This window comes from Culex pipiens, chromosome 2, assembly GCF_016801865.2.
Source record: "Culex pipiens pallens isolate TS chromosome 2, TS_CPP_V2, whole genome shotgun sequence".
In the NCBI taxonomy this organism is placed as follows: domain Eukaryota; kingdom Metazoa; phylum Arthropoda; class Insecta; order Diptera; family Culicidae; genus Culex; species Culex pipiens.
Genome location: NC_068938.1, coordinates 37,018,225 through 37,030,841, shown reverse-complemented (window position 1 = coordinate 37,030,841; position 12,617 = coordinate 37,018,225).

The window sequence follows — 12,617 nt, the reverse complement described above, 5'->3', positions numbered from 1 at the left end:
TTTGGCAAAAGTTAATTTATACTAATTTGGTGACTGGTTTTAACAAATTAATTTATTTTTAGCACAGGGTTGAACTTTGTGCAGTTTTGATCAACTGTGCTCTTGTACAAACCGATGGAAAGCCATTAAATCTTAAATCATGACAAAACAATAAAATTTACAAGATAAACAAATCCAAACAAGTTTAGTTTTCAAAACGCGTGAGCGTCAAACCCCCCTAAAAGGGCACATCCATAATGCATTTAAGGTACCACACAAAGCAGCAGTTTTCATTAATTTTATGCAAATCTGGGCTTGGACCGTGTGACTATAAAAGCGAAAATCATTATCAAAATCGTGTCTCCCGTCGTGGTCGCGTTGGCCCGCTGGCGTGCCGACAAACTGGACCAAGGCGGGCGTTTCGAAAAAGAGCTTTCAAGATAAAGTCATAATTAAGCGTCCGATATTGATACGTATATTGTCGGCAAGAGGAGTGATTGGAGGGGAAATAGGGTGGTGTGTTTTTATTTTTTTTTAGCTCAAAACTGGCAAACTTCTTGAAAGCTTTATTTCGAAAAACCGTTGATCACTTTGTTTTCATGGCTATTCTATAACTTATATTTCAGTTTAATTTGAAAATAATCTTTATGGATTATATTGATTATTTGCGGTTAGGGACCACCTAACCCACAAATCTAACTAACCAATCATGGTTTCTTCAATAACTTGATGCAATAACCGTCAACTAGGGCAAATCGGGACTTCAGACAGACAGAGGGTTTTTAGTGCTTAAAATTTGCACTATTTTTCAAAAATTTCTCTAGATTCCAATTTGTGACATCTTATTCGGAGTCCAAATCCAAAGAAACAAGCAAACAAATCGCTGCAAATTGATTAATTCCATTATCCTCTCTGAACCTTCTGCCCATTCTCACCGTCATATCGCCCAACCTGGTGCACCACTTTGTTCTTTCTCTTTCCCCAGAGAGACCCCGGGGACCTTAAAAAATGCTGCCGCAATTAATTTCGATTAGCACGCGGTGGCTTCAGATGGGAATCAAACACACACAGCATGGTTGCAACTTCAATGCTCGTTGCATCGTCGCAGCGTTCTGGAAAGGTTATCTTCGAGGCCAAAGCAGTCCAACAACATGCAAACTGGAAGTGGCTCGTTTCGTCGAATGGTCGATTCGACGAAATGTGATTTTTTCACATTGAAGAATAAGCAGTTCAATAAATGAGATTTTTGTGAAAATGACTCATTCGATGAAATGACTTTCTGTGAATTGGCTCACGCAGGAGATGAAAAATTCTTCGAGTATACAGTCTTTATTATCATATCTTCATTTTCACGATATTCTCAGCGCGACGACATTTCTCATATCTCTCGGTGAGAGTCCCTGCTTACGGTCTCGACGGGTAATTTATGGAAATTTGTTTTTAAATGGTTGTTCGCCATAATGAGATTACATTAAAATTATTGTACGAGACTACTGCCAAGTAGTGGTGACAGCTTACTTTCCCGGGTAACTCCACGGTATAACTGCTCCTGCCCCAAAAGCCAGCCCAAGACAGTTATCGTAAATTTCGATTCCTCCTCCCAGGCAGAGCTTAGAGTCGCTAACAAATTAACTTTTCATGATCAACCAAATGAGGCGAGAGCATCCATCTCCTAGCGAGGGTTGAGAATCGTTGGAGTTCCACCGGCGAGCATCATTTGTATCGCGGTGCAGTGATTGATCGGACTTCGTGCACTGATATCATCGGAAGGGGATTAAAACGTCAACATCGCTTAGATTCCACTCCAGTCGACTCCAGCGGGGACTACCAGAGGCGAAATACGAGAACCAGCTCGATTACACCGCTCGTAGAACTCGCGTCCAAAGAGCACGATCCACTTAACGTTTGCCCGAAAAAGATCATCCATCGTGGGACGTCGATTGAGCTAATTTGAACGAGCGAACATCGGTGAATCGGTGGATCGCTAGCCGGGAACATGAAACGGTACGCACGCGTCTCTTGGAAGACCAACCGAGCAGCAAGTGGAGTGTGGTGGTGTCAAATCTTGTTCCAAACTGAAACAAGACGATCACGAGCGTGCGTTCTCCGAGAGCGCGCTGAATGCCTGATGATGATGAAATCAAAACATGACGTTGATGCTATGTTTTATTGATGGAAACAAATCAATTATTCTATCAGCCCGGTCGTGAGGCTTAGTTTTGTGAGGAATGTGCAGAACGTGGGTTTGAAAGTAAGAATATTTTGGATTTTTAAACAACCTAGAGAAGATGGAGAAATGCATATTTTTACTAACCTTAATTTAGATTTTTTGAATATATCTCGTGATCTGTTTATCTTTTATTTTGTTAACCGGTCTTTATCTTAAAACATGATAATAAATGTACAGAAATCTTAGTCAAAATAACAATATATTGTTAATATTCATCCTTTAAATTACATTTTATTCGAACCGCGGCAAAAACATCAATCATTATCATTTTTGCTAGGTTCCTTCAGATATGTCCTAATTTTAAGATCAAAATTGTTATGAACTGATAATAGTTTTCACATAACCAATCGCATACAAATCAGTGCCTAAAATCTTGAACAAGTGTTCCTAAAATAGGGAACCTCGAGCAAAGTGTTCAAACTCCATGGTATGTGTGGCATTCTAGATTAGCCGTGTGATGGCTAAATTAGTGTTTGAGTTTAGGTAAACACGATTAAGCGTGTGAGCGCTCGAGAGAGCCAGTCAGTGTACGAAGATGGTGGAATAAAGCGGTGCATTGCAAACCGCAATATTGTGTTTTACTTTTAAGCTTCAGGATATCACATTGGCGATCCTGCCATGATGATTTTCCCTTGTTTTGTGGAGAAAAGTAGTGAATTAATCTGTAATATTGTGTTTTTGTGAAAAAGGAAAAGAAAATTGTAGATTTTGCACGCGTGGAGTTAGTTTTGTTTTTATTTGCTTGACGGAGCTCTGGGGTTAACCCAGTGCGTGAGTAGAGTCCGACAAAAACCCGACATGGAAGAGGCATCGTCGGTCGAATTCCATTCGGTGAATAAAAATGAGTGGTTGCGGAGGAGGAAGGCGTTTTTAATGGGTAAGAGCCGTGTCGAACTGTGTTTGGTAGTAAGTGAAGGAAGGTTTATGAGTCGGCGCTTGAGGAGGTGAACGAGTAAAATAAACAACTGTGAGTAGAGTGACTAAATCTAAGAAGTAGAAAGGGGTTTTCTGTGATTGAGCTGGGGGTTGTTTTATTGTGGTTCAGTATTGTACGGTCAGTTCCTTACTGGACTCGGTCGTTGGAAACGGCCGTCGGCTCAACGACTGTCGAAATAGGCGGCGGGCCAGATCGGAAAAAAAGTGAAAGCATCTCCCTCCTCACTTCGCGTCACCATCCAACTGCAGCAGTGTTGAGAACAAACGAAGTACGCGGTCGCATGTTGGCGGCATCCAGCCAATCCTAGGGGTGTTCATGTTTAAAAAAAAAAAGTATCAATTTTCAAGAAAAATTAAATATTTTCAGCTGAATTAAAAATTTGCAAAAACAATCGAACAATTATTACTGATGTTGGAGAAGTGATTTAAGATCAAAATTCTAATCCATAATTTATCTGTGAATGAACATTTTTCACACCAAAAGGGAATCCCTAGGCCTATCCACTACCGTTTCCAATTACCATAAGAAAATCCGGCTATCAGCTAAATCCACAATATTACGAGCAATAATGATAAAATAATTGTTGTGTACTTAAAACATTATTTACTGAGCAAGATGAACAATTCAAAAAATGTCATGTAAACGTAATATGTAATTTATTGTTGTATTGGATACGGCAATCTATTAGAGTGCATTTCAGATCAAGAAAAATCTGAGTCAAGGACTATAAGACTATACAAAAAAAACATGGAATTTGAACAATCTAGTTGTGTGTTAGTATTTATGAATTTGATGCCAATTTTGATAGTAAATGATACAAAAAAAAAAAACAGTAAATTTATGATATCAGGATTTTTAGCAGGCTTGGCAGAAGTCAATTAAGCATTTTGGTGACGAAGAAGTATTAAAAGTTAAAGTATGGACCCTGATCAATTTCTACACATTTTATAAATGAGAAATGGAGGGAGTGTGAGTGTTATAAAAAAAAACATGTGGCGATTTGGCTGACGTGTTTTGAAAAAAAAAAATATAGAACAAGATTTTAAATTAGAAATAGAGATGCTTCGATTCGGCAAGCAGCTGATAGGTACGATTCATTGAAAGTTAGTATGAAGAGAAAAGTCAGTAAAATTAAACAAAAGGAACCTAAAAAAAGATTTTTTTTTACTGCCAATGTTAATTGATAAATATGAAGGGTCACAATAATAATTGCGTCAAGTTATTTGATTTCAGGTTTATTTAAAAATAGTTTGTAATTTTTCTATCTTCAAATAAATGATGAAAGTATTCCAACTGTCCTAGTCAAGTAATGTAAATTACCGATTTGGATGTGTTACGATGAAATTCGATTAGATTCGATGGGAGAACTATAAGAACAATAAATGGTCTGGAGGTACAGTTCGGTTGTTTATTTAAGGAAGTTTCACACGAAAGCATAGACAAAGAATGGGAAAAAATCAAGAGAGTTTAAATGCAGTTAGATTGTATACACGATCATTCGTTTAAGTTTTGCCTATATGAGTTTCAGGTAGTTGAGTCAAGTTGGACCCATTTCCAACTATAACCAAAGTGTTTTTGAAATTTAAGAATGGATGTCTTGGTCGAAAAAAAAAATGCAATAGGTTTCAAAAAGTTGAGTCGGGTTTAGCCCAAGACCAGCAGACAAAGAGTTGAAATAGAAAGTGGATTCAGCCCATAACCTGCTAAAAAAAATGTGTTGCTGACAGTTGAGTCGGGTTCAGCCCTAGACCAACTTAAACTATCATGTGTTTGGAAAAAGTGGGTTTAGCCCATGGCCAGCGAAAGCCAAAAGTGTTGAGTCGGGTTTAGCCCAAGACCAACTTCAAGCTAAAGTGTGTTTGGAAAAAGGAGTCGGGTTTAGCCCGGGACCTTCTTAAAAAAAGAAAGGTTGCTGACAGTTGAGCCGGGTTTAGCCCATGACCAACTTAAACTAACGTGTTTGGATAAAGATGGTGGGTTCAGCCCATGGCCAGCGAAAGCCGAAAGTGTTGAGTCGGGTTTAGCCCAAGACCAACTTCAAACTAAAGTGTGTCTGAAAAGAGGAGTCGGGTTTAGCCCATGACCTTCCTAAAAAAAGAAAAGAAGAGTTGCTGACAGTTGAGCCGGGTTCAGCCCTAGACCAACTTAAACTATCATGTGTTTGGAAAAGATGGTGGATTTAGCCCATGGCAAGCGGAAGCCAAAAGAATTGAGATGGCTTTAGTCAAAGGTTAACAGATGTAGAAAGTGTTATGGAAAAATGAGTCTGGTTAAACTTATGACCAAATATTTTAATCTGAAGTGATTCTTCAAGTTAGTCGTTACAGTTTAAGTTAATGATAAATCAGGACACTGATTTGGTTGAAGTCAAGATAAACAAATAGAATCACCCTAAGGAACCTGTATTACAACGTATTCACAATGGCATCCTAAAATTAAGCTTTGATAGAGTTATCTACGTGCGCATGCATTCTATACGTATACAATTCTGTATTCTGTATACGGGAAAAGTGAGGTTAAATTTTAGATAAAATAGTTAAATAGTTGAGTTATCGTTAAAACAAATGTCTTGTCATTTTTTTTGGTTACACGTGCTTTCAACATTTTCTATATGTAAGATGGTTACACGTGCTTTCAACATTTTCGGAAAAAGGCGAGACGTGGTACCCACACACAATCAACAATTTTATATAACTTATGCCGGATTCGGATGAGAAAAAAATATTTCCAACAGTTTGGTGTACAACTTTCCAATATTTGTTTGATTTTTCTATGAGAAAACTGTAAATTTAGAAAAAGATAATAATTTGGACTATTTGGCTTTAAAGTCTGTCCAAAATCAATTAAAAATTGTTGAATATACGTTAACACATCTGTTATCAACTATGTACCTAACTGTTTATTTCATTGATATATACGAGGAAACTAATTTTTTTTTTCGTGTTCCAAAACATGTTTTTTTTAAAGAAAAAGTTCACAAATTTTTGCGCGCCCAAAAATTGATGTTCATTATTTCAAAATCTCGTCTTTTGCAACCAGCTTCATTAAGATTGATGCAGGGAATCATGAGAAATAATCGATTTTGTTTCTTTAATCCGGCAGAAAGGCATACGATTTTAGGCAAGTAACCTCATTTTGGCGCCACCTACATTGAAACGCAGTCGCGCTGCAAAACCTCAATAAAGAAGAGTTTTGTTATTGGTCGGGTAGAATCAGGAGATAGTGGAAGATAAATAGCAATTTATCCCGAGATTTGTCCTGTCTCGGTAGAGTCGCTGTTAAGCAGTTTGACTAACAATCCAAAGGTAGTCAGTTTGAACTCCGATGGATGGGAGAATAGGTATAAAAAGAGGATTGCAATTGCCTCAACAATCAAACCTTCGGACATTTGGTTTTGAGTAGGAATCTCGCAATAGAGAACGCCAAGTTAATGCTGATGAGCTGATGAAATTTGTATAATGTAGGAATTTAGACATCATTTTACTTGTACCTGGATTAAAATGTCAATTTGAAAATACAAACGATAGTTCCTAGTTTCCACAAGGAAAACACCCTTGAAGAGTATGGGTACTGGCATTTGCAACGCGGATTTAATTCAATTTTTACTCAACTTATGTTGACATACGATAAGTCGCCTTCCCAAAGGTGTCTTGATAAGGTTTAGGTCGTGATGTTGCGCTACCTTCCAGTCGACTTCAGATGATGATTAGAATTATACATAGGATAGTTATTATTTGTAAGGGATGTTAAAGATAGCACTAGAAAAAAGTTATTAAAATGCTATGTTCATTTAATTCTATGGTAAATGTATAATTTGAAGAAATATAAACTAAAATGTTTGTGGGTAAGGCTGATCAATGTTAACAAAAGGAATTAGGAAAAACAGGCAAACTAGGATAAGGGATTTGCATTTCCGAAGATTATAGGAAAATTATGAAATATGTTTTGTACCTTATGGTATAAGTTGCTGAATTTGATTAAGACCACGGTTCGGTTAATATTATGTATTTGTTGTGGGTGGTTTTTCTCTGTTTTTTTTTCTCGTTTGTCTTTTTTTTTTTCTTTCTTTTCAGCGGTAGCAGAGGAAGAGGGAAGAACAGAATGAACAACCGTTTGGAATTCAACAGACTAATGATTACTACCGGAGGGACCGAACGCTGTGTTCTCATTTCTACGATACAATTCAGCGAAGACTTAGATTTAAGAGTTAAAATACAAGTGATAGTTTTTAAGTTATCATTCATTCATAAATTATCGAAGGGGAGGATGTGGCATTCTAGATTAGCCGTGTGATGGCTAAATTAGTGTTTGAGTTTAGGTAAACACGATTAAGCGTGTGAGCGCTCGAGAGAGCCAGTGAGTGTACGAAGATGGTGGAATAAAGCGGTGCATTGCAAACCGCAATATTGTGTTTTACTTTTAAGCTTCAGGATATCACAGTATGTACTGTGCAATTTGAACACTTCATCGTGATTCTGAATTTCATGAACGCTTGCTCACGATTTTGGGAACTATTTTTCTCCGTGTAGCTCTCTTAATTTATCACACAACAATCAACTGATTGCATTCATTTATGTTTGGATGGTATGGATATTTGATCAAAATAGTTTAGATCAAACATCCATATATCGTTTGTTTGTTATAGAAAAATCATAAAACTATGAGAAAAACTGCGATTAGCCATAAAGTCCAAAAGTCCTTAAAATTCCCTTACTTTTGACCCACAGGAGTAAGGGTGTTGGAGGCTGTTGCAAAAAGATATTAAGGTTTTGAAAAAAAATCAATTTTCAACAGTAATTTGCAAAAGCTTTGAGAAAATGTCAAACCAATCCTGAACGTTTATGACACATTTGGAAGTGTTTCAAAAGACCTTTCGAATGCGACTAAGATTCATGAAGTTTTACGCAAATGCGAGCAATTTAAAAAAAATATTTAAATGTTTTTCGACCTCAAACAAAGACAAACAAACGCTGAAAGTTTAATCCAACTCGGAGCACCTCGATACGACCTCTAGAACAAACCGAGCAAAATCTACAAAAACTGCCTCTTATAAAAAATAAACTCGGCGTTTTCAAAATGTAAGGGGAGCAATTCTCTACGAAATCGGTATTTTTTTCTTAATTTTTAATTTTTGTATTTTTTAATCCGGCTAAAACTTTTTTGGTGCCTTCGGTACGCAAAAGAAGTCATTTTGCAACATTAGTTTGTTCATATAATTTTCCATACAAATTCGGCAGCTGCTATACAAAAATGATATAAGAAAATTAAAAAATCTTTATCTTTTTAAGGAATTTTTGGATCGATTTAGTGTCTTCGGCAAAGTTGTAGGTATGAATAAGAACTACACCTGAAAAAATATACACACGTTAAAATAATTTGGTGATTTTTTATTTCGCTTTTTATTAGTAAACTTCGCAAAAAACACTTTTTGTTATTTTAACATTATATTATAACAAATCATTGAACATTTCGATAGTTGTTTTTACTAAATTTATAATACATTCAAAAAATGATTATAATATAAATTTCTTTGTTCTTATATCATTTCTTTGCACAAGTTCTGTAAGATTCTAAGGCATTCGAAGTTTTTTTTTTCGAGAAAATATTCATGTTTTCAAAGTCACACCTGTAATTAATTATAACCTTATTAAAGATAGTATCACATTTTTATTTTGGGTGTTGTGATTCTTTCTTAATGCTCGTGCCATGTTGTTGTCATTGTTGTAAATGTTGTAAATGTCGTTCAAGCAAAAAAGATCAACGAAATTAGAGTTACGAAGAGCACAACTATGACAACATTTTTTTTTCAACAAATCTTTCTGAAGTGATATGTTTCAATTCTAACCAACAAAAGTTAGATGGCCTAATTCTAAAATCATAAACTAAGTTTACGTTGTCGGCTTCAATTAAAACACTCTAATTGTATACAATTAGTACCACATCCAGGTTGATCCATGGCATCAAAATTGAATAAAACACGCATCGATGGAACGAAAATGTGGGGCAACAAACCTGTACCAGCAAGGGAAACAAACAAATTTCCCACACTAGTGTTGAATTTTGAATTACGATATCGATCCGTCGAAGATATACTGAACGTTACCAGGGTTGGATTCTCAATTATTCCACAAACTGTAATGTACTGACGTCAGTAGATCCGACTCTGCACAGCTCAGTTCGTTTTCGATCACGAAACCAATAATTTTCACGACTACAAACCGGAAAATTGTAATTTGAATCAATTAATAAGTTATCATTTTCGACCAGCGCTCGTTCACGCAGCATATAATTACCGTTTTGATCGGCGGAGAAGTCCTGTTCACAGTGGTCATGGAACGGTAGTGCCTAAGGACAGCACAACCACATGTGTGTTTGGACACTTTCCGAGCAGGTGACCGGCTAAGCCGAACCCGGCCGCCGCCGTGAATCATTTTGTATATTCAACTTGTCACGTCAAATTACTAATATTGATGACAATCCAAGTGTTTCGTGGCCGCGGTGCGCTTCGGAATCGGACATTCCACGCCAATAAACCGTAAACAAACTGTCAACCCGGGAGCAATTTCATCTACTTAGCCCGGTTTTCGCGATAAAATTGTGGCCGCAGAAGTAATCCGCCTTTAGAAAGCGCGTCTCAATTGAATAATGGGCCTCAGGGCGATTCTTCGTCGGGTTCGGTTCGGTTCTGAACCTCCGTCGTGGACTGTGCCCTTATACAGTCTGCGATTGTCAAGTCGGTCGGCTGGCTTAAATTAAAAGCGACTGTAATTTGCGCGCAAAATTGGTCAACATATCACACCACATCAGTGTTGTTTTGTTGGCGTTGCAGGCGGAATGTCACTTTTTCGCGCGAAAATTGCCTCGCCAAATTGCGCCGGCGTTTTATGGGTCAGTAGCAGAAGCAACGGAGTGACCGACCGTGCCATAAATGTGCATCTTTATGTTTTGGTTTTGGTGCGCACTTTTATTGGGGGCACGAGATCTGCCGGCAGCACATGCAGTAATCTGCCCGCTGACAGACTGTTGGGGGACTAGACGGATGAGCTGGTTGTGAAAATCAAAATTTTATTTATTTTTGTTATAAAGAAAAAGTTAAAAATTGACCGTGAATTTTGATTATTCAAATGTTCGAAATAATTCTAACTTAGTATAATTATTTCCATAATAGGCGAATTACCGAAAATTATAACTTGATAAGTTGAGATGAGAGCTTCATAGTCCGAATTGTATATGAAATTACTCTCAATTAGTTTGGAAAAAGAAACTTTTGTGAAAAGCTTATTTGTAAGACAAGTTCAAAACATTTACATGACCTGTGCAATGTTTTAACTGATTCCAGTTCCCAAAAAAAGAGGTTTGCCACTTTACTAATCGAGTCGCGTCTCGGTTTAGAAACCATTTTCGCTTATATTTGTCAATCTTAATTGAGTTTAATTGCGCCCAAGACGAAAACGAAGACGACGTCCTCAACCCGCTCCAAAACAATAGGTCCTCACTCCGAATCCCCCGCTGGCCAAGAGTGGCCGGGGAACAGAATCTGGCCACGTTTCTCACGTCACTTTACGCGTTTCAATTTTCCCGATCCCGGTCCAACTGTTGAGTCCCCTGCCCTCGGCATAGTTCTAATCCCTGATCTTACCACCACGCGGGAACCCCCCGGGCCGTTCTGAAGTATCACTTACCCAAAGTCACCCCGGCCACGGTACACACCTTGGAACACTTGAGCCGAATGCCACATGCGGATATTCGGTATCGTAATCCGACCAGCCTGAATGTCGACCAGCACCGCCAGCTTTCCCGAGCGGATTTGGTGCAATTCAATGCCAGCAAGAAGAAATCACTCCGGGGTGTACCAGATTCGAAGAAATTTGGCCAGCGAAATGTAGGGCAGTAATCCTTGGGACCAGCATAACCGGAGGGTCGAAGGTGATTGTTATGGTGGTGTTTGTGTTTAACTAAGCATTGCAATCAGACGAGATTATGTGATTATGGGTTTGAGTGGTTGTGTAGTGATTCGAGTGTCAAGGTACAATAGTTTGAGATTATGTTTTTTTTTTCATTGTTTCTATCATATAAATTAAACCCCATCAGTTGCTGCGAAAATCAGTTTGAATATAATTCCTCAATTATTTTTTCCAGTTAAATAATCTAAAAAATTGAGGTTTAAAAAGTTAAAGCCAATCTTTGTAAGTTAAAAAAAAGTTTATTTCTAGAGTTTTTTTCAAACGGTCCTTCAAGTTATTGTGATTCAAATGTTTATAGGACCTTTTAAAAAACTCTAGAATTGCATTATTCACAGTTTTCCTTGCCATCGTCATAATTAAATTAGTTTTAAAAAAATGTTGAATTAAGCCCAAATATACAAAAATTAAACAACTGCAGTATTTGAAAAAATCTAGATGGCACACTTTTATTTTTAAAAATATTTTGAGGATTTTTGAATGTTTAACTCGTGATTTTTTGAACGATTTTTCATTTTTTTTTCAAATTTGTGTCTAATTTGACATCAACTTTCAGCTAGTTGGTTTCCAGTTGAGTAGTCAAGGAGATATTTTAAGTGACTTGGTCCAGGTCGATATTTACTGAACTGACTTTTTTTTATCTAACGCGATTACTTGTGTGCCCATCCCGGGAATTCCTGGGATAAAATTCGCGGGATTTTTCCAATACCGGGAATTCCCGAATCCCGGGATTTTTTATAATTTGTCCCGGGAATTCCCGAAATTGGAAAAAAAAAATTGGAAATTCAGATTTGGTTGTGGAAAAGATGTCAAATTGAATGCTTAGTAATCGATAGGAATTTTAAAGCATAACAATTTGTATTCGGCATATCGATGCCTATATGCTCCCTTGTACTAAGCTTGCTGGTTTTTCTATCTAGTTAGCATAAGAGAGCACAGAGGCATCGATATATCAGCATTAATTTGGCTTATCACGGAAAATTGTTAAAATTTTAGTTTACAGATCCTTAAAATGCCTTGCGCTTTAGATATTTTCTATTTAATTTTATATATTTTTAAAAGACTGGGTATTATATTTACGTATATTTATGATTTTAAATTTACAAAAAAATATCATATTGAATTATTTTTCATCAATCACTCAGGCAAATCAGGACAAATATAATGAATTAAAATAGCTTTTTAACGCTTTCAGGCCTGAATATTCAAAATAATATTTTTTTCAGTTGATGATGAGAAAATTATTCTCATGACCATACGAAAATTATAGGCTAGTTTTAGTTCAGGCCTGAAAGGGTTGGGAAGTTTTTTTTGCATTATGTTTTGAAGAACTTCGGTCATAACAGAAACAGAACAAAACAATTAGTCCACCGATTTCAAAATTTTCTGCTCTAAAATCTCCTGTACCTATTCAGACTGTAGTCCCGATTTTCCCCAGTTGGCGGTTGTAACATATTGATAATATGTAAAATATTTTTGAATATTAATCAAGAAATTCAACAATTATCAA